The following is a 20,443-nucleotide window of genomic DNA, read 5'->3' on the forward strand; positions in this document are numbered from 1 at the left end:
TGGTGGGGGCATAGAATGCGCTGCCTGTGGGAGTGGTAGAGTCAGAATCATTGGTGACCTTTAAGCGGCAATTGGATGGGTACATGGATAGGTGCTTAAGCTAGGACCGAAGGGACATCGTGGGCCGAAGGGCTTGTTCTGTGCTGTATTGTTCTATGTTCTATGTTCTAAATAACACAAAATGTATAGTGCACAGAGACACTCAGATATCAGGAAAAGGAAAACAAGAAATAGATTCCTCTGAGAGATTCACTTTGAAGAGAAGATACCTTTATATTCAATAATAATTGATCTTGAAGGCATAAAAGACAAATTATAGGAATATTCAGATGACTGTGAGTGTGCCTAAAGCATTCTGGCACATGTGCAGCACAGGGGGAGTGGACCTGGATGAAAAGGACTGCAGTTGGAGATGGAAACTGATACCAGAGTGCCCCTTCAAGGCGTTCCTACCTGCTCCAGCCAATGTGTGATGTCATAGGAAAACAGGTAGATTATTGGTGTCTAGTTCTTCCATGACTCTTCTGATTGGCCAAGTGGTTTAAATCAGGTGATGCCATTGATTCCTAAAGGAGAGATAAGAAAATTCACTTTTAAAATATTTAAAACCTAGATAATTAACAAAATGGAATAGAGATGGCTAGACAGATGGTGTATTGCAGCTGGAGTATGTGGGAGCTGGTGGATAGTGATGACCACGCCTGCAGTAAATGCTACTTTGCCTCAGTTGATGAACTGGAGGCTGAGCTGTGGATTCTGCAACATTTCATGGAGGGAGAGAGATACATTGGCTCTATTTCAGAAGATAGTCAGACCCCTTAGATTAATTGCATTAAACTTGGTCTGATAGAGGAAAATAGGTCAGCTCTGCTGAGAGCAAATCCAGGGAAACAAGCCATTTGGTGTGGGGTATGGTGGATTAGGGTTGAATGGGAGCTAATTGAAGAGTTCATGGTCTGAAATTATTGAGTTTAATGTTGAGGACTGAAGTGGAAAATGATGTGCTATTCCTATGATAGAACAAAGAACTGCAGATACTGGAAATCTGAAACAAAAACAAAAAGTGCTGAAGAAACTCAAAAGGTCTGGCATAACCTGTGGAGAGAAAAACAGAGAATTAACGTTTTGACCCTCTGTCAGTGCTGAAAGCAGCTAGGAAATGGTGGCACAGTATTTATACTTGTGATCAGAGATGAGGTTATGGTGGGAAAGGAGTGAGATTAATGGACGGAGACAGTGCCAAGAGAGAGAAAGAGAGAGAGAAAAAGAGAAGCAGATAAAAGGATTGCTAATAGTAAGCTGGAGAATAAGTGAATGTGAACAGATGCTAAAGGAAGTGTGAATAGTTCAAAATGGGTTGGATATGCTGGAAGCAACCCATATAGAACAGGTCCTGAGGGTGTGGGGGTGGGTAATAAAGATGGAGGAATCTGTTCATTCTCTGAAATTGTTCAACTCAATGCTGAGTCCAGAAGGCTGTGAGGTACAAAGTTGAAAGATTAAGTGTGTTCCTCCAGCTTACATAGAGTTATAGAGTCATAGAGTTGTACAGCACATAAACAGACCCTTTGGTCCAACTCGTCCATGTCAACCAGATATTCTAATCTAATCTTGTCCCATTTGCCAGCACTTGGCCCATATCCCCCAAACCGTTCCTATTCATATACTCATCCAGGTGCCTTTTAAATGCTGTAATTGTACCAGCCTCCACCAATTCCTCTGGCAGCTCATTCCATACACGCACCACCCTCTGCGTGAAAATATTACCCCTTAGGTCCCTTTTATATCTTTCCCCTCTCACCCTAAACCTATGCCCTCTAGTCCTGGTCTCCCCCACACCAGGGAAATGACCTTCTCTCTTTACCTTATCCATGCCACTCATGATCTTATAAATCTCCAAAAGGTCACCTCTCAGCCTCTGACACTTCAGGGAAAACAGCCCGAGCCTATTCAGCCTCTCCCTGTGGCTCAAATCCTCCAACCCTGGCAACATTCTTTTAATTCTTTTCTGAACCCTTTCATTGTTTCACAATATTCTTCTGATAGGAAGGAGAATTGCATATAATATTCCAAAAGCGGCCTAACCAATGTCTGCAGAGCCGCAACATGACCTCCCAACTCCTATACTCAATGCTCTGACCAGTAAAGAAAAACATACCAAATGCCTTCTTCACTATCCTATCTACCTTTGACTACTTTAAGGAACTATGTACCTGCACTCAGAGGTCTCTTTGTTCAGCCACACTCCCTAGGACCTTACCATTAAGTGTATAAGTCCTGCTCAATTTGCTTTTCCAAAATGCAGTAGCTCACATTTATCTAAATTAAACTCCATCTGCCAGTCCTCAGCCCATTGGCCCACCTGATCAAGATCCCGTTGTAATCTGAGGTAACCTTCTTTGCTGTCCACTACACCTCCAATTTTGGTGTCATCTGCAAACTTACTAGCTATACCTCTTATATTCACATTCAAACCATTTATGTAATTAGCACCGATTCTTCTGGTACACCACTGGTCACAGGCCTCCAGTCTGAAAAGCAACCTTCCACCACCATCTATCTTCTACCTTTAACCAGTTCTGAATCCAAATGGCTAGTTGTTCCTGTATTCCATGGGATCTAACCTTGCTCACCAGTCTCCCATGAGGAACCTTGTTTGCTAGCGCATGGTAGCAGGGCTGACAGAAATGTTGACATGAGGAACGTGGAAGTGAGTTGAAGTGGCAGACAACCGGAAGCTTGGGTCATTTTTACAGAGAACTTGAAGGTATCCAGCAAAGTGGTCGGCCAGTCTGCATTTTGTCTCTCCAATGTAGAGAAGGCCACGTTGTTTGCAGCGAATACAGTAGACTCAATCAAAAGAAGTACAAGTAAAATACTATTTCTCCTCTTCTGGACTTCACAGGGTCTAGATTACTCATATACTTTGCACAATTTTCAATATCTGCACCCCAGCACTTCCTGCAGCATAATCACCTTTTGCACTATTGTACCATCTTCACCTTCTGCATTACATGATTGGCACAGTAACAACTCTTTACATGTTTCTGACTGTCTAAATGCTCTGAACTCTGGTATAAGTGAATTAACTTATCCTGGAAGTTCTCATTAACAATTCCCATGGGACATTGCTTTTCAGAGACAATCTCTGAAGGTCTGTCTGTGAAAAAACGCTGACGAAATTATCTCCCCTATGAACTAATTTATACTGAATAACTGGCCATGAAATTATTGCAAACATCTCCATGGTGAAACATACTGAACAGCTCATCATCCCAGATATGGTCTGTTTGGACATATTGATTATTCAGTCATTGTTTTAGTCAGAGCTCTATCGCAATAAGATTTGATGCTTACCTGTCAAGATGCTGATCGACAACAGTTCATTCATGGTCTCTCTGCTCTGCATAAACAACACATAATATTTATGGACAGGCACAATAATAAATATGTTAATAAATGGAATACTATTTTATGACTAAAGTTCATACTTCTGAAGCTTAGTATTTAAATTTTAAAAAACACCTTGTAAAATGTGTTATTTGTCAAGATCAGCATTTAACACCACCCTCATTGTGTATGAAAAATAGATGGTGTATTATTGCTGCGTGCAGTAAGATCAGTGCTAGTAGTTAAACTTTAAGATTTTATACAGTACAAAACCACACTGACACAGCATTTGGCTCAACCACAAGATTGTGGGGAGGTGACAGCTTAGCAGTATTAACGCTAGACTGTTAATCTAGAGACCCAGGTAATGTTCCAGGGACCCAGTTTGAAACCCACATGGCAGATGGCTGAATTTGAACTTAATAATAAAAAAAAACTGGAATTAAGAGTCTAATGATGATCATGAATTCATTGCTGAGGGAAATCTCATCTGATTCACTAATGCCCTTGAGGGAAGGAAACTGTCATCCTTACCTGGTCTGGTCTACATATGACTCCAGACCCACAGCAACATGGGTGGCTCTTAACTGCCCTCTGGGCAATTAGGGATGGGCAATAAATGCTAGCCCAGCCAGTGAAGCCCACATCCCTTGAATAAACAAAAATAAAGTTCCTCATGCCTAATACAAATCCTTTACACTAGTCCTAGCTATACAACAGATCATTGGTTTATTCAATTTAAAACTCTCCATGATTTAAACTTGATTCCAATCCAAAGCACACAAACCTTATCTTTCTGTCCAAACACTACTTAATTCAGACATAAACCACCGTGGATTTAATTGTTAACTTGAACTTACCTTGATCTCTTCAGATTTTGCTGATAACTTATAAACTGCCACCCAGTTGATCCTTCCAGTGAGAACTGTCGGTTCACAAACCAGGTTGACTATTCCTGACCCTCCTTTGTGACTGCAGACCCCTCTGGACATAGTCTGGAACATATTTCATCTCCAACACGCTGGTCAACATGACATTGATTGTAAACGTGATTCAGATTGACCTAGCCTGACCCTTCTTCCAACTGCAGCCAAGCTGCCTCAATTTTGGCCTTTTTTATAGTGGTTCATATTCAGCATGTTACAACAACATGAAACATTTCCTGTTGATCAAGATATCTGAGAACAAAATCTAATAAGGCTTTAACTAAACTATAATTCAGCATGCCAAAAAATAAATTACTGCACAAGGGAGACACGCTGATAACAGTAACTCGACTATGCCATACAGGCAGACTTATTATTAAAAGCTGAATAAGTGAGGTAATGTACTGTTGATGGTTTTATTTTCTGCATTTTATAAGAGCTTTCTCTCTTTTCAGTGAACTAATTGCTCCAGTATTACTATGTGAAATAACACCACAGAGGCTGGCATCCTGTCACCAAATCATCATATATTTACACGTGCGTAGTACTTGATACAACTGGTTCCCTCAGAGCCAGCTCTCAGAGTGAACAGAATCTCTGACACTCCTATTTTTTTTTAAGGATCGTTTTTTCTTAAAAATAAAGTCTCAATGTGGTGTTTCCTGAAATAACTCCACAGAGGTTGGTATCCCATCACCAAGTCACCCTTTATTTACACATGGAGAGCCCTTGACACTACTTCACTTCCTCAGAGCCAGCCCTCAGAGTGAATAGAACCTCTGACACTTCTATTTATATCTGTCTACCAGGTTAACAGCCCCAATCAGGGAACTCATATTCTATGAGGTCCACCTGGCTGACCTCGTTACAATGAATACACTACAAGTACCTGAAGATGTGGTTGTTTGGATCTTCAGCTGTACAATGCAAGGCACAATGAGTTCTAATCTTGCGTATCTCGTATTTGTACTTGAACTAGGAAAATCTCAAGGATCAGGAAGAGTCAAGGTCATGGCTTACCAGATTAAAGGGCTGCTCTCTCATTAGAGAGAGACAACTAATAGTGATTTAACTGGAGGTTCACCACACCTCAGGCAAAGGGAGAGTTTGAGAATGACTGAAGGATAACCAACAGATGACAATGCAGAATCTTGAGGTTGAGCCATCTATGTCTCTTTGGCTGAATATTATTTTGCTTTTCTACAGTAAGGTAGATAATAGGAATGCTTGCTACTTGGTACTGTTGGGAACAACCAAATTGGTACTGTTAATGGGGATATTAACAAATGCAGGAAGTTTATAATGTTGTATTGTACTTCCTTATGTGTGGGTAAAGAAATAGTAACAGGCAGAGGAATGGGATATAAATATGCCTTATGGCTATCTCATAGTTACAAAGTCCTTGCTGCAGTCACCATGTTATTACCTCAGATATGATCTAATATAGTTGGATAGATTCACTGTCACCAGCAGGCCAGGAAATTGAGTATATTGAAGACAGAGATAGACAAGTTCTTGACAAGGGGATCATAGGTGATGGGGAGAAAGCGGGAAAATGGGGTTGAAAAACCTATCAGTCGTGATCGAATGGTGGAGCCTAATAGCCGCTCCTATGTCTAATTAGATTGCTTACAGATTAGATTAAATTGCTTACAGTGTGGAAACAGGCCCTTTGGCCCAACAGGTCCACACCGTGCAAACTCCACACAGACAGTTGTCTGAGGCAGGAACTGAACCCGGATCTCTGGCGCTGTGAGGCAGCAGTGCTAACCACTGTGCCACCCACTTGCTGATATTAATCTCAACTATTGATAGCATCTGGGAAAGGAAGTCAACTCAAAATCTTAGACCTAAATCTTAGGAATAGGCTGAAATTTGATGTACAATAAATAAGTTAATTATATATTACTTAATAACTCATTAAATTACATCTAAGACAGGAAGAATAAAAAAATCAGGATATTACATAAATAGAGAATGACTACCGAATTCCAAGTTACAGAGGGATCTCTAGGTTATTGTAGTGCATGAATCATAAAGTTAGTATGCATTGTGCAAGCAATTAAGAAGTGTATTGGAATGCAATCCTTTGCTATGAGAGAAATTGAATGGGAACGTATGTTATGCTTCAGTTATGCAGGGCATTGGTGAGGCCACGTTTTAAATACCATGTATCCTGATTTTGGGAAAACTGTAACGCGCTGAAGGCAGTTCAAACGAGATTTAGATTGATGACTGGAATGAGCATGTTGACCCGTGGAAATATTGGACTGACAGGACTTCTTTTCACTGGAGGTTAAAAGAATGAGGGGTGAATTGATTGATGTTCATAAGATCATGAAAGATTTTGACTGTGGAAATGATCTTTACTCTCGTGGGTGAGTTCAGAACTATGGACGCCATTTTAAAGTTAGTAGTTGCTCCCTTTTAAGACAGAGATGAGAAGGACCTTTTTCTCTCTTGTAACTGTCTGTCTCAAATGTTATAATTGAACATGTTTAAGGCAGAAGTATGTTTGTTTGGCAAGGGGATCTAATGTTACTGGAAGTCGATGGGAATGTGGAATTTAAAACAAACTTCCCAACTATGATCTGATTGAATGATGGAGCAGGTTCCAAGGGAAAATGATCTATGTCTGTTCCCAATTCATATGTTCATATGTATTGAGACGTCTTTAAATTAAACAGTCAATTTTGAATACAACTTCTGAATTATTATTCTTGTAATATACTTTAATACGATATGATATACACAATACACTTGCAATGTAGTTTTCTCATTTTGTTTCCTCAGGGTTCACAAGCATATCTTCCCGTGAAAAATCCCGATATTCCTTTGTCTGAGTTGTCACCTGAGGATTGATGTGATGAGAAATTGTTAAGTGCTGGATTGGAATCACAGCCTGTTGAAATTGGTGTGGTATCATGCCAGTCAACTGCAGCCTGGTACTGCAGGGCCCTGGGTTCCAGAGCTAAGTCAGGTCTTGAAAGAATATCCCACTTAATTCAACCTTAAACCTTTAAAGGCAGGAACACCAGGCTGTCTTTGTCAAAATATCGAGTACTGCAGTCTGTGCTTCTGAGCATGAGGCTCTGACATTTCCCACAGCACCTCTGTGGAAGTGGGGAAGGGGAGAGTGGAGAATGATCACAGATTGCATAGGAGCTGCTCCATACTCTATTGAGGACAACACAAGGGAAAGAAAAACCCTGGTGATGCTGCACTTGTGAGCTTGAACTCTGCCAAAAATGTTATCCCCTGGAAAAGGAACCCGAGTCCCTGTCACCTCCCATTCTTATTCATCCAGTTGTTGATAGAGAGTCTCTTGTAAGAGTTTCTCTTCCAACTTTCACATTGTTATTCCTGAAGCACTCCCCCGAACCAACCTTGACCCCCGCCCCCACTATTTCCCACCTGCCTGTTGCTCCTTGGTTAGAGACATAAAAACTGCAGATGCTGGAATTCAAAGTACACAGGCAGGAGGCTGGCAGAACACAGCAAGCCAGGCAGCCCCAGGAGGTGGAGAAGTTGATGTTTCAGGTGTAACCCTTCTTCAGGACCTTGGTTGCTCCTTGGTGACATCAGCTGAAAAGTCCTTTTGGGATCCACACGTTAGCTGATGGCACTATTTTTTTTATCTCACCAGCTGCTCCCTTGACCTCTCGACTTGCTCTGATTTGTCATGCTACTTATCCCAATGAAACATTTGGAAGGCTGGTCATTGCTCTTCATCCCTGACACACAATCCATTCTCTTGCATCTGCCACCATCGCTATCTCTGACAAAGCTTTGAAATTGAATCAGATCATATGCATTGGGTCTCAGATGTCTCTTGCCACAATGTATGTTCATTGGCTTTCCATGCCATTTCAATGACTAATATCCATGAAGTCTCAGAAGGTCACTGCGACACATCCACTTGGTGCACTGATTTGGCAAAGAGCATCAGCAGAAGACCTTACCATGACATTAAATGATTACGTTGGCAAGGTCTTGAAGTCAGGTGTTCCCATCACAAAACTAATAAAAAGGAAGAAAATTCAGTAACAATCAGATGTTATAATCATTACAGATAAAGGAAAACCCAAAAGAATTAAAACAGAAAATAGAACAAAATAATGTTTGAGCAGAACATTAAAACAGGACAGATTGGAGCGTACGGCCTAAGTAAACATCCTTCACAAACACACAGAATATAGAGAGCAAACTACAGAATGAGTTGCAGGCGCAAGTTCGACTCAGAGACTATGACGTGATGAGTATTGTTGGGAGATGGCTGCAGAATGGTTAGGACTGGGAGTTAATGTGCCAGAATGAGGTCTGCAGGAAAGGAGAAATTTGGAAGAAGAGATATAGTCTTAAAGTTTCAGAGTTAAGTAACTTCAGCCTTAACTGCTCATTATATTATATTTGCTTTTACACAGCAAGGAGGCTTTGTAGGCAGAATTCAAAAATGGAAAAGAATTTCATTTCAGAGAGTCATGTATCAGTTCTTTTGTAGAGGATGTGAAGTAGTCAATTGATTAAGTGCGGGGATTGGTATGATTGCAGTAAGCTTTTAAGGAGGGATTTGTATTTTATCTTGATTGGGATAAGCAGACTTGTACATCTCAGAAAGATGGTAAATTTTTCTATTATGTCTGTCACAGCATTCTGCTTGAAAGGCAGAATGCTGAACCAGCCAGTAAGATTGAAGAGAGAGTTAAGACTGATTCCATAGGGAAGAGACAGAGTTTGTCCATAGAAAAGCAAACAAACTTGTTACAGATAGAATACAACATGTCAGTGAGAAATGCTCAAAAATAAATTTGAGATACAGGAGCAGTTATAATAATCCCTAAGGGGCAAGAGTTCTACCTGCCAAACAGAGATAAGACTGGATAACCAAACAGGGAAGAAAACACCAAACCAAAAAGCCTCTAAATGCCATAAAAAAGAGATTCTGGAGAACGTGAAAGATGCAAAGTACAGCATGGTCTGAGAAAACAGATCGTGAAAGGTATAGTAGTAAAAGAGGATAGTCAGTAGAAGTGTGGTTCTCTTTAAATGTAATGTCAGTGAAATGCTTAATAACTACTTTGCAACACCAACTGCAGTAAAAATAAAATCAGCATGTCAAATATCTCAAGGAAATTAAAATTTAACCAGGGACAAGGATCCTTCAAAATTAAAATAAGCAATTTAATAGGAATTAAGAAAATATTAGCAGTAAAATTGATGACAAATTATATATAATTTGATACTTTTAAGAAGCAACAAAGGTACTAGACAAGGACATGCAAATGGATACCATTTATATGGACTTTCAGAAAGCAATTGCTAATTTCCCTTGTTCGGGATTTTGGCAGCACTGATTGTAATTTAGTAACCTAGAAAAGGAAGAAGATACATGGAAAAAATTGAAGTTTTAAAAAAGGGAAAAGCTAATTGTAAAGAGCTGAAAGATGGTTCGGCAAAAGTGGCTACATGAGGGCAAACCACTGATGCAGCAGCGAGAGACATTTACAAAGGAGCTAAAAAAATGTTCAGGTTAATGTGCTCCCACAAAGTAAAATGGTGCTACTCTCAAATCTAATTCCCTCCAAATGTCAGAGAGTTTACAGATTAGGTTGGCCAAAAAAAAACACAAAGCCAGACACTGCAAACCAAGTGAACCAAACAGAGGTAAAATTGCAACTGACCTTAGGAAAGCAAAGAGAGGACAATAAAAAATTAGCAAGTAAGATCAAGAAAAACTGAAAGATATTCAATGAATTCATATAAGAAGAAGATGATAACAAATTAAAGAGCAGGGTCAATTAGAGAGCAAAATGTAACTTGTGAGTAGAGGCATAAGAATGGTTCTTAATGAATACTTTGCACTTATTTTCACAAAGGTAAGGCGAATTCACACATTGCAGGAGAAAAGATGAAAAGTTGGATGGAATAGGCATAGTAAGAGAAGAAAGGTTGAAGTACTTAGCAACCATCAAATCCCTAAATTTGAATGAAATGCAGCTCTGGCAACCGATGGGAGAAATGATCGCAAGTAACTTTCATTCTTCTCTGGGTACAGGTATAATGCCAGAGGGCTCGAACGTTGCTAACTTTCTACCATTCTTTACAAGTGGAGGAAGGAATAACTTGCATAATTACTGGTCCATTAGCTTAGCTTATGTGGTTGGCAAATTCTTAGGAAAAGCTCTGTAAATCAACTCAAGTAATCACTTAGAATTGCAAGAATGAATCAAAGATATGGATTTTTTACACAGGATTATATAGTTCATGTGACACAAAAACAGGCCTTTTGATTCAATGTATCCATGCTGATATTTGTGCAACACTTGAACCTCCTCCCATTTTTCCTCACTTAAATCTACCATCCATCCCCTTCTTCCTCAAAGTTAAAAATCACACAACATCAGGTTATAGTCCAACAGGTTTCTTTGGCAGCACTGGCTTTCGGGGTGCTGCTCCTTCCAACTGATGAAGGAGCAGCACTCTGAAAGCTAGTGCTTCCAAATAAACCTGTTGGACTATAACCTGGAGTTGTATGATTTTTAACTTTCTACATCCCAGTCCAACATTGGCACATCCACATCATGACTTCTTCCTCAAATGATTGTCTAGCTTTCCCCTAAATGCACCAAAACTTCAACCAATACCTATGATAACACGCTCCACATTCTTCCAACTATTTGGGTAAAATATATCTTGTGAGTAAAGAAAGTTCTTCATGATACCTTCTAAATGGTACAATGTTGTATAAAAAGTGAGGCTCTGAAACAATTAACACTTCAGATGCCTGGAGCACACTCACTATGATGATGCCATATAGAAACGATGAGCGGACATTTTCAGATTAGATTACTTATAGTGTGGAAACAGGCTTTTTGGCCCAACAAGTCCACAGTGACCCTCCGAAGAGCAACCCACCCAGACCTCTACATTTACCCCTTCACCTAATACTATGGGCAATTTAGCATGGCCAATTCACCTAACCTGCACATTTTTGGATTGTGGGAGGAAACCAGAGCACCTGAAGTAAACTCACGAAGACACGGGGAGAACGTGCAAACTCCACACAGACATTTGCCTGAGGCAGGAATTGAACCTGGGTCTCTGGCACTGTGAAGCCTTATGATCTTGGAGTAAGACCTATCATCAGGGTCCCTGTAGCAATATCAAGCATATCAGTATAACTTGTACTTAGTTGCTAACATGTAATAAATTACATCTTGTTTAATACAGTTGCCTCTTCTCATTAGATCAGCATGTGGTGTTCCTTTATCACACTTGACCAAATGGGCCCTGCACCATAAAAGAGGATTGTGGTAGCACAAGGGCCCAAGGGTGAGCAATAGTGCAGTCAGCCTCATACAACAGGGTGGTCAGTGGTGAGAATTGTTCATACAACACACAAAAACCTACTCTGTTATTCAGTGTGGGAAATTGAATCTACCCAAATTGCTTTTTGTCCTTATTTATTCCCATTCCATCTATCTTGTCAATAAATGGTGGAGCTGGAAAGGCACAGCAGGTCAGGCAGCATCGGAGGAGCAGGAAAGTCACCATTTTGGGTCAATATGGCCATCCTGTGCTGTGCTTCTGTTCTATGACAAATAAATATTCCACACAAGGTCCAAACCAATGCAATTCATGATGTCTATTTAATGCATGAATGTTGGTAACTTGGATTGCCTAATAATGTCCCATGGTGCTTGTGCTTGGCTTGAGATGTTCCCACTGCCAACCTCTATCACTGTAGCTGGCTGCTAGAACTCATTGGATACCTGTTGAGAGTTTCTGTGGCCTTGAATCACCTTGGATTGTAAATGGTGACTGTAGCTGTGCACATGATCTTGATGATGAGGAGCTGCTCTCCACTTCTACTATTTTTGGACAGATCCTCCAGCATGTTTGTGCCTGCCCTACCCTCAACTTTATAGAACAGATTTTGCCTCAACAATTACTTTCTCTCACTGCAATGCCCAATGCCAGGAAACATCTGACGTTACTTTCCTAGTTCTCCTCCAGCTGTGAGGATTGGATTTGACTTTTTTGGATGACTGACTGTCAGTGTATGTTCTATCTTTCAAGACATAAACAATGACATGTTGTGTTGTATCAAGCCATCTGCCGAATTGGTCCAATTGTCAATAATCATTTCTTATTGTGGTAATCAGTCAGGTGTAGTTCTGCTCCCCATTGTGTAAATGCCTCAGCTATTACAGCTCTGCATACAGGGTAAGTGCACCATATAATTAAGTGTTCCGTGCTGGTTAAATGTGTGACAAGTAGAACTGAACAATTTGTATAAAAGAGTTTCTGATTGGAGGATGCAAAACAACTGCTCAATGATTAATTCCTGAGATGAAAAGAGACATTGAATGGAATGGACTTACACTTCTTGAAGTTGAGACACGACAGCTGATCATGTTGAAATATCTACAACTCTTAAAGCTGTAACAAGCTCAGTGCTGAGAAGTTGTCTCTCCTATCCGGAGACCAGATTAAGGAGTATAGTTTCAGGGTAAGAAGTTGTCTGTTTGGGACAGAGATGGGAAAAGTTTTGGAAGTCTCTTACCTCAAAGAGCTGAGGATGCAAAATCATTGAGTTCAAGACTGAGATGAATAGACTTTTAAGGTTCTAAGTGACTCAAGGGTTGAGCTAGAGCAGTGTTTGTTTTATTGAATGGCAGAGAAGGTCCTGAAGATGGATTAGACCCGAAATATCGACTTCTCCATCTCCTGATGCTGTCTGGCTTGCTGTGTTCTCCCAGCCTCCTGCGTGTCCCTCCTGATGTTGCCTGGTTTGCTGTGTTCTCCCAGCCTCCTGCCTGTCCCTCCTGATGCTGCCTGGCTGGCTGTGTTCTCCCAGCCTCCTGCCTGTCCCTCCTGATGCTGCCTGGCTTGCTGTGTTCTCCCAGCCTCTTGCCTGTCCCTCCTGATGCTGCCAGGCTTGTTGTGTTCTTCCAGCCTCCTGCCTGTCTACAAGAGTAGGTTTGAGAGGCTATATGACCTATTCCTGCTCTTATTTCTTTGCTTCTTATAACCCAATCCCATTTGCCAGCACTTGGCCCATATCCCTGTAAACCCTTCGTATTTGCAAACCCATCTCGATGCCTTTTTAAATTGTACCAGCCTCCATAACACATACCACCCTCTGTGTAAAGAAGTTGCTCCTTTGGACTCTTAAATTTTACCCTGTCAATCTCCCTGTGTCTGCATAGGTTTCCTCCAGGTGCTCCGGTTTCCTCCCACAATTCAAAGGTGTGCAGGTTAGGTGAATTGGCCATGCTAAATTGCCAATTGTGTTCAGGGAAGTGTAGGTTAGGTGCATTAGTCAGGGGCAATGTAGAGTAATAGGGTAGGGGAATGGGTCTGGGTGGGACACTCTTCAGAGGGTCAGTGTGGACTTGTTGGGTCAAATGGCCTATTTCTACACTGTAGGGATTCTATGGTTCTATTATGTATACCTTGTCCTTTACAAGAGTGTATCTGTGAATGTGGTGCAATAGGTCTGAGTGATGAGCCTACTGTGGTCGAGTAGGTGGCACTGTGGGTAATCTGTAAGGTATGTGTGTGTCATGGTGAGGTGAAGCATATGAATCATCAGGTGGTAGCTGCCTGGAACACTCAGCGTTGGGAAGTGGTGGCAGGAGTTGCAATGGCAATATTTAAGTAAGCAACATTTAACCAGATGCATGAAGAGGCAGGGAATAGAGGGATATAGACTGAGAGCAGGCTGATGGGATTACTTTAGAAGGGCATCATGGTGGGCCAAAGGTCTAGTTCTATGTTCTAATGGGGGGTTTCAGCCATGCTTGATATAAGGTTGATGGTGAGTGAAAGGAGTGTGGTGAAGGAAAGTTCTCTAGAGCAGTATGTCAATAGCCCAACTAGGGACGGGGCCATATTGGACTTGGTGTTGGGGAATGAGTCAGGCCTGGTGGTGGAAGTTGTAGTGGGGATTTCTTCGAGAATAGTGACCACAGTTCTGTAAGTTTTAGAATACTCATAGACAAAGATGAGAGTGGTCCTAAGGGAAGAGTACTAAACTGGGCCAAGGCCAATTATATCAAAATTTGGCAGGAGCTGGGAAATGTGGATTGGGGTGGATATTTGAAGGGAAGTCCACATTTTATATGTGGGAGACTTTCAAAGATAGGTTGAAATTAGTGCAGGATAGGTATGTCCCTTTGAAAACAAGGGATAGGGAAGGCAAGATTCATGAACCGTGGATGACAAGAGAAATCATACAACTACCCAAGAGGAAAAGGGAAGCGTACATAAGGTCCAGGCAGCTAAGAACAGAACAGGTCTTGGAGGAAAGTAGGACCAATCTTAAACGAGGAATCAAGTGGGCTATAAGGGACCATGAAATAACATTAGTGAGCAGAATTAAGGAGAATCCCAAAGCCTTTTATTCATATATAAGAAGCAAGTGGGTAACTAGAGAAAGGATTGGTTTACTAAAGGATAAAATCAACGAGGTAAAAACAATGACTGGAAACCAGATTCTGGATTAGTGGTGCTGGAAGAGCACAGCAGTTCAGGCAGCATCCAGCTGCCTGAACTGCTGTGCTCTTTCAGCACCACTAATCCAGAATCCACTAAAGGATAAGGCAGGAAGGTCTGAGAAAATGTGTGAGATTCTCAATGATACTTTGCATCAGTGTTCACTGAGGAGAGGGACATGATGAATGTTGAGATTAGAGATAGAAGTTTGTTTACTCTGGATCACGTTGACCTAAGGAGGGGAGAGGTATTGGGTAGGTTAGAGGTTATTAAGGTGGACAAATCCCCAGGACCAGATGGGATCTATCCCAGGTTGCCGAGGGACGTGAGAGGGGAAATAGCTGGGGCTCTGACAGGTATCTTTATAGCATCCTTAAACACAAGTTAAGTGCCAGAGGACTGGAGAGTTGCTAATGTTGTCCCCTGTACAAGAAGGGTAGCACAAATATTCCAGGTAACTACAGACCAATGATCCTGATGTCAGGGGTGGGAAAGTTGTTCGAAAGGGTAATGAGGGATAGAATCTATTTATATTTGGAAAAGAACGGGCTTATCAGTGATAGGCAACATGGTTTTGTACAGGAGCGATCGTGCCTTACCAACTTAATAGAACTCTTTGAGGAAGTGACCAAGTTGATAGTTGAAGGAAGGGCCGTAGATGTCATATACATGGACTAAGGTGTTTGATAAGGTCCCCCATGGTAGATTAATGGAGAAAGTGAAGTCACATGGCGTGCAGGGTGTTCTAGCTAGGTGGATAAAGAACTGGCTGAGCAACCAGATACAGAGAGTAGTAGTTGAAGGGAGTTTCTCAAAATGGAGAAAGGTGACCAGTGGTGTTCCACAGGGGTCAGTGTTGGGGCCACTGTTGTTTGTGATATATATAAATGATCTGGAAGAGGGCATTGGTGGTCTGATCAGTAAGTTTGCAGATGACACGAAGATTGGTGGAGTAGCAGAAAGCATAGGGGACTGTCAAAGAATACAGGAGAATATAGATAGAGGTGTGGCAGGTAGAGTTCAATCCAGGCAAATGTGAGGTGATGCATTTTGGGAGGTCTAATTCTACAGTGAACTATACAGTAAGTGGAAGAGCCTTGGGAAAAGTTGATGAGTAGAGAGATCTGGGAGTTCAGGTCCATTGTACCCTGAAGGTGGCTGCACAGGTGGATAGAGTGGTCAAGAAGGCAGATGGTATACTTGCCTTCATTAGACAAGATATTGAGTATAAGAGCTGGCAGGTCATGTTAAAATTGTGCAAGACTTTGGTTCAGCTGCATTTAGAATATTGTGTACAGTTCTGTTCGCCACATTATCAAAAGGATGTGGACGCTTTGAAGAGGGTGCAGAGAAGGTTTACGAGGATGTTGCCTGATATGGAAGGTGCTAGCTATGAAGAGAAGTTGAGTAGGTTAGTATTGTTTTCATTAGAAAAAATGGAGATTGAAGGGGGACCTGACTGAGGTCGACAAAATCATGAAGGGTATAGACAGGGTAGATAGAGACAAGCTTTTTGCCAGGGTGAGGGATTCAATAACGAGAGGTCACGCGTTCAAAGTGAGAGGCGAAAAATGTAAGGGGGATACATGCAGAAAGTACATTACACAGAGGGTGGTAGGTGCCTGGAACGCATTACTAGCAGAGGTAGTAGAGGCAGGCACAGTAGATTCATTTAAGGTACACCTGGACCGATGCATGAGTAGGTGGGGAGCAGAGGGATACAGATCCTTAGGAATTGGGCGATAGATTTAGACAATGGATTTGGATCGGCTCAGGCTTGGAGGGCCGAAGGGCCTGTTCCTGGGCTGTACATTTTCTTTGTTCTTTGTTCTTTGAATGGAGCTGTGTGAAGCTAATGGTGTAATTGGTAGGATGTAGCCTGTTGCTGGCCGGTTAGTTCAGATGGTCAGAACATGGTGCGAATAATATCAAGGTCATGGATTGAGTTCCCATACTTTCCAAACCTGACATGAATACTTTCCATTTTAAGGGCTCTTCTGGTACAGCTGTAGAATCCCTACCTTGAAGCCAGGAGACCCAGGTTCGAGTCCTACTTGCTCTAAAGGTGTGAAGTAATATCTCAGGACAGATTGTTTCAAAAATATCTGTGAAAATGCATTCACCAACCTTAACCACGCATGGGAGACCATTAAACCTATTTGGCACTATATCCAGGTCTTTGGGGCTGGGTATTGCTATTGACTAGTTTGGACAACTCCTTCTTGGCACTAACTTGGACGCATCTTGGCCGTCTTGAGGGAAAAGAGTCCCTCTTCTCTCTTGTACTCCTCCTCTGTCAACAAAATGGTATCTGAGAAACTTTGGGGCTTTATTCTCTATTTTGTCATTGCTATTGCTTCGAGCAAGTCTCCCAGTTTTCTTCAAGAAGTTCTAGCTCTTGACATATCTTCACCTTTAACAGGTACAGTCTGGCTTTCAGTCATTCATGCCACCTTTTAATGGTGATAGCCTTGCTGCCCCCTGCTGAGAAGGGTGGCCACTTAGTCATAGAGTCATGGAGATGTACAGCATGGAAACAGACTCTTCGGTCTAACCCGTCCATGCCGACCAGATATCCCAACCCAATCTAGTCCCACCTGCCAGCACCCGGCCCATATCCCTCCATACCCTTCCTATTCATATACCCATCCAGATGCCTTTTAAATGTTACATTTGTACCAGCCTCCACCACTTCCTTTGGCAGCTCATTCCATACACGTACCACCCTCTGCGTGAAAAGTTCCCCTCTCAATCTAAACCTCTGCTCTCTAGTTCTGGACTTCCCCGCCCCAGGCAAAAGACTTTGTCTATTTATCTTATCCATGCTCCTCATAGTCACCCCTCAGCCTCCGATGCTCCAGGGAAAACAGCCCTAGCCTATTCAACCTCTCCCTGTAGCTCAAATCCTCCAACCCTGGCAACATCCTTATAAATCTTTTCTGAACCCTTTCAAGTTTCACAACATCGTTCCGAGAGCTATGAACCTGCACTCCAAGGTCTCTTTGTTCAGCAAGACACTCCCGACCTTACCATTAAGTGTATACATCCTGCTAAGATTTGCTTTCCCAAAGTGCAGTACCTCGCATTTATCTCCATTAAACTCCATCTGCCACTTCTCAGCCCATTGGCCCATCTGATCAAGATCCTGTTGTAATCTGAGGTAACCTTTTTCGTTGTCCACTACACCACCAATTTTGGTGTCATCAGCAAACATACGAACTATTCCTCTTATGCTCACATCCAAATAATTTATATAAAAGATGAAAAGTAGTGGACCCAGCACCAATCCATGTGGCACTCCACTGGTCACAGGCCTCCAGTCTGAAAAACAACCCTACACCACCACCTTCTGTCTTCTACCTTTGAGCCAGTTCTGTATCCAAATGGCTAGTTCTTCCTGTATTCCATGAGATCTAACCTTGCTAACCAGTGTTCCATGGGGAACCTTGTCGAATGGGGAACCATATTGAAGTCCATATCTATCACATTGACCACTCTACCCTCAACAAATCTCTTTGTTACTTCTTCAAAAAACTCAGTCAAGTTTGTGAGACATGATTTCCCACGCAGTCATGTTGACTATCCCTAATCAGTCCTTGCCTTTCCAAATACATGTACATCCTGTCCCTCAGGATTCCCTCCAACAAATTGCCCACCACTGAGGTCAGGCTGCTCACTGGTCTATAGTTCCCTGGCTTGTTCTTACACCCTTCTTAAACAGTGGTACCACGTTTGCCAACCACCAGTCTCCCAGCACCTCACCTGTGACTATCAATGATACAAATATCTCAGCAAAAGGCCCAGCAATCACTTCCCCAGCTTCCCACAGAGTTCTAGGGTAAACCTGATCAGGTCCTGGGGATGTATCCACTTTTATGTGTTTCAAGACATACAGCACTTCCTCCTCTGTAATACGGACATTTTTCAAGATGTCACCATCTATTTGTCCATATTCTGTATCTTCCATATCCACAGTAAATATTGATGCAAAATACTCATTTAGTATCTCCCCCATCTCCTGCGGCTCCACACAAAGGCCGCCTTGCTGATTTTTGAGGGGCCCTGTTCTCTCTCTAGTTATGCTTCTGTCCTTAATGTATTTGGAAAAATACTTTGGATTCTGCTTAACTCTATTTATCAAAACTATCTCATGTCCACTTTTTGCCCTCCTGATTTCTCTCTTAAGTATACTCCTACTGCCTTTATACTCTTTTAAGGATTCACTCGATCTATCCTGTCTGTACCTATGCTTCCTTCTCTTTCTTAGTCATCCAGCACTCCCGATATCTACCAGCTTTTCCTTTCACCCTGACAGGAATATTCTTTCTCTGGACTCTCGTTATCTCATTTCTGAAGGCTTCTTATTTTCCAGCCGTCCCTTTACCTGTGAACATCTGCCCCCAATCAGCTTTTGAAAGTTCTTGCCTAATCAGAAAATGTTCTTGTACACACTTAACAAATTCCTCTTCATCTAAGCCCTTAACACTATGGCAGTCCCAGTCGATGTTTGGAACGTTAAAATCCCCCACCATTATTCTTACAGATAGCTGAGATCTCCTTACAAATTTGTTTCTCAATTTCTCTTTGACTATTAGGGGGTCTATAATACAGTCCCAATAAAGTGATCATCCCTTTCTTATTTCTCAGTTCCACCCAAATAACTTCCTAGATATATTCCTGGGAATATCCTCCCTCCGTACAGCTGTGATGCTATCCCTTATGAAGAACGTCACTCCCCCTCCTCTCTTGCCTCCCTTTCTGTCCTTCCTGCAGCATTTGTATTCTGGAACATTAAGCTGCCAGTCCTGCCCATCCCTGAGCCATGTTTTGGTATTTGCATCCCAGTCCCAAGTTCCCATCCATGCCCTGAGTTCATCTGCCTTCCCTGTTAGGCCTCTTGCATTGAAATAAATGCAGTTTAATTTATCAGTCCTACCTTGTTTTCTGTTTTGTCCCTGCCTGCCCTGACTGTTTGACTTGCCTTTGTTCTCAACTGTACCAGTCTCAAATTGATCTCTTTCTTCATTATCTCTCTGGGTCCCATCTCCCCTACCCCCCACCTCCCAACCCTGAAGTTACTAGTTTAAATCTCTTGAGCAGCTCTAGCAAATCTCCCTGCCAGTATATAATCCCCTTCCAATTTAGGTACAATCTGTCCTTCTTGTACAGGTCACTTCTACCCCAAAAGAGCTTCCAATGATCCAAAACTGTGAATCCTGCTCCTCAGCCATGCATTCATCTGCTCTATCCTCCTATTCCTGCCCTCACTAGCTCATAGCCCCTGGAGTAATCCAGATATTACTACTCTCAAGGACCTTTTTAAATTCCTGCCTAACTCTCTTAATCTCCCTTTTCCCTTCCTATGTCTTTGGTTCCAATGTGTACAATGACCTCCTGCTGGCCCCTCTCCCCCGAGAAATTTCTGCACCCTCTCTGAGACATCCTTGATCCTGGCACCAGGGAAGCAACACACCATTCTGATTTTTTGCTGCTGCCCACAGAAACTTCTGTCTGTACCTCGGACGAGAGAATCCCTTAACACAATCGATCACTTGAAACACAGTGTACCTCTCATTACATTAGAGCCAGTCTCAATGCCAGAAACCTGGGTGTTCGTGCTATGTTGC

The sequence above is a fragment of the Chiloscyllium plagiosum genome, chromosome 2 (assembly GCF_004010195.1).
Source record: "Chiloscyllium plagiosum isolate BGI_BamShark_2017 chromosome 2, ASM401019v2, whole genome shotgun sequence".
Classification (NCBI taxonomy): Eukaryota; Metazoa; Chordata; class Chondrichthyes; order Orectolobiformes; family Hemiscylliidae; genus Chiloscyllium; species Chiloscyllium plagiosum.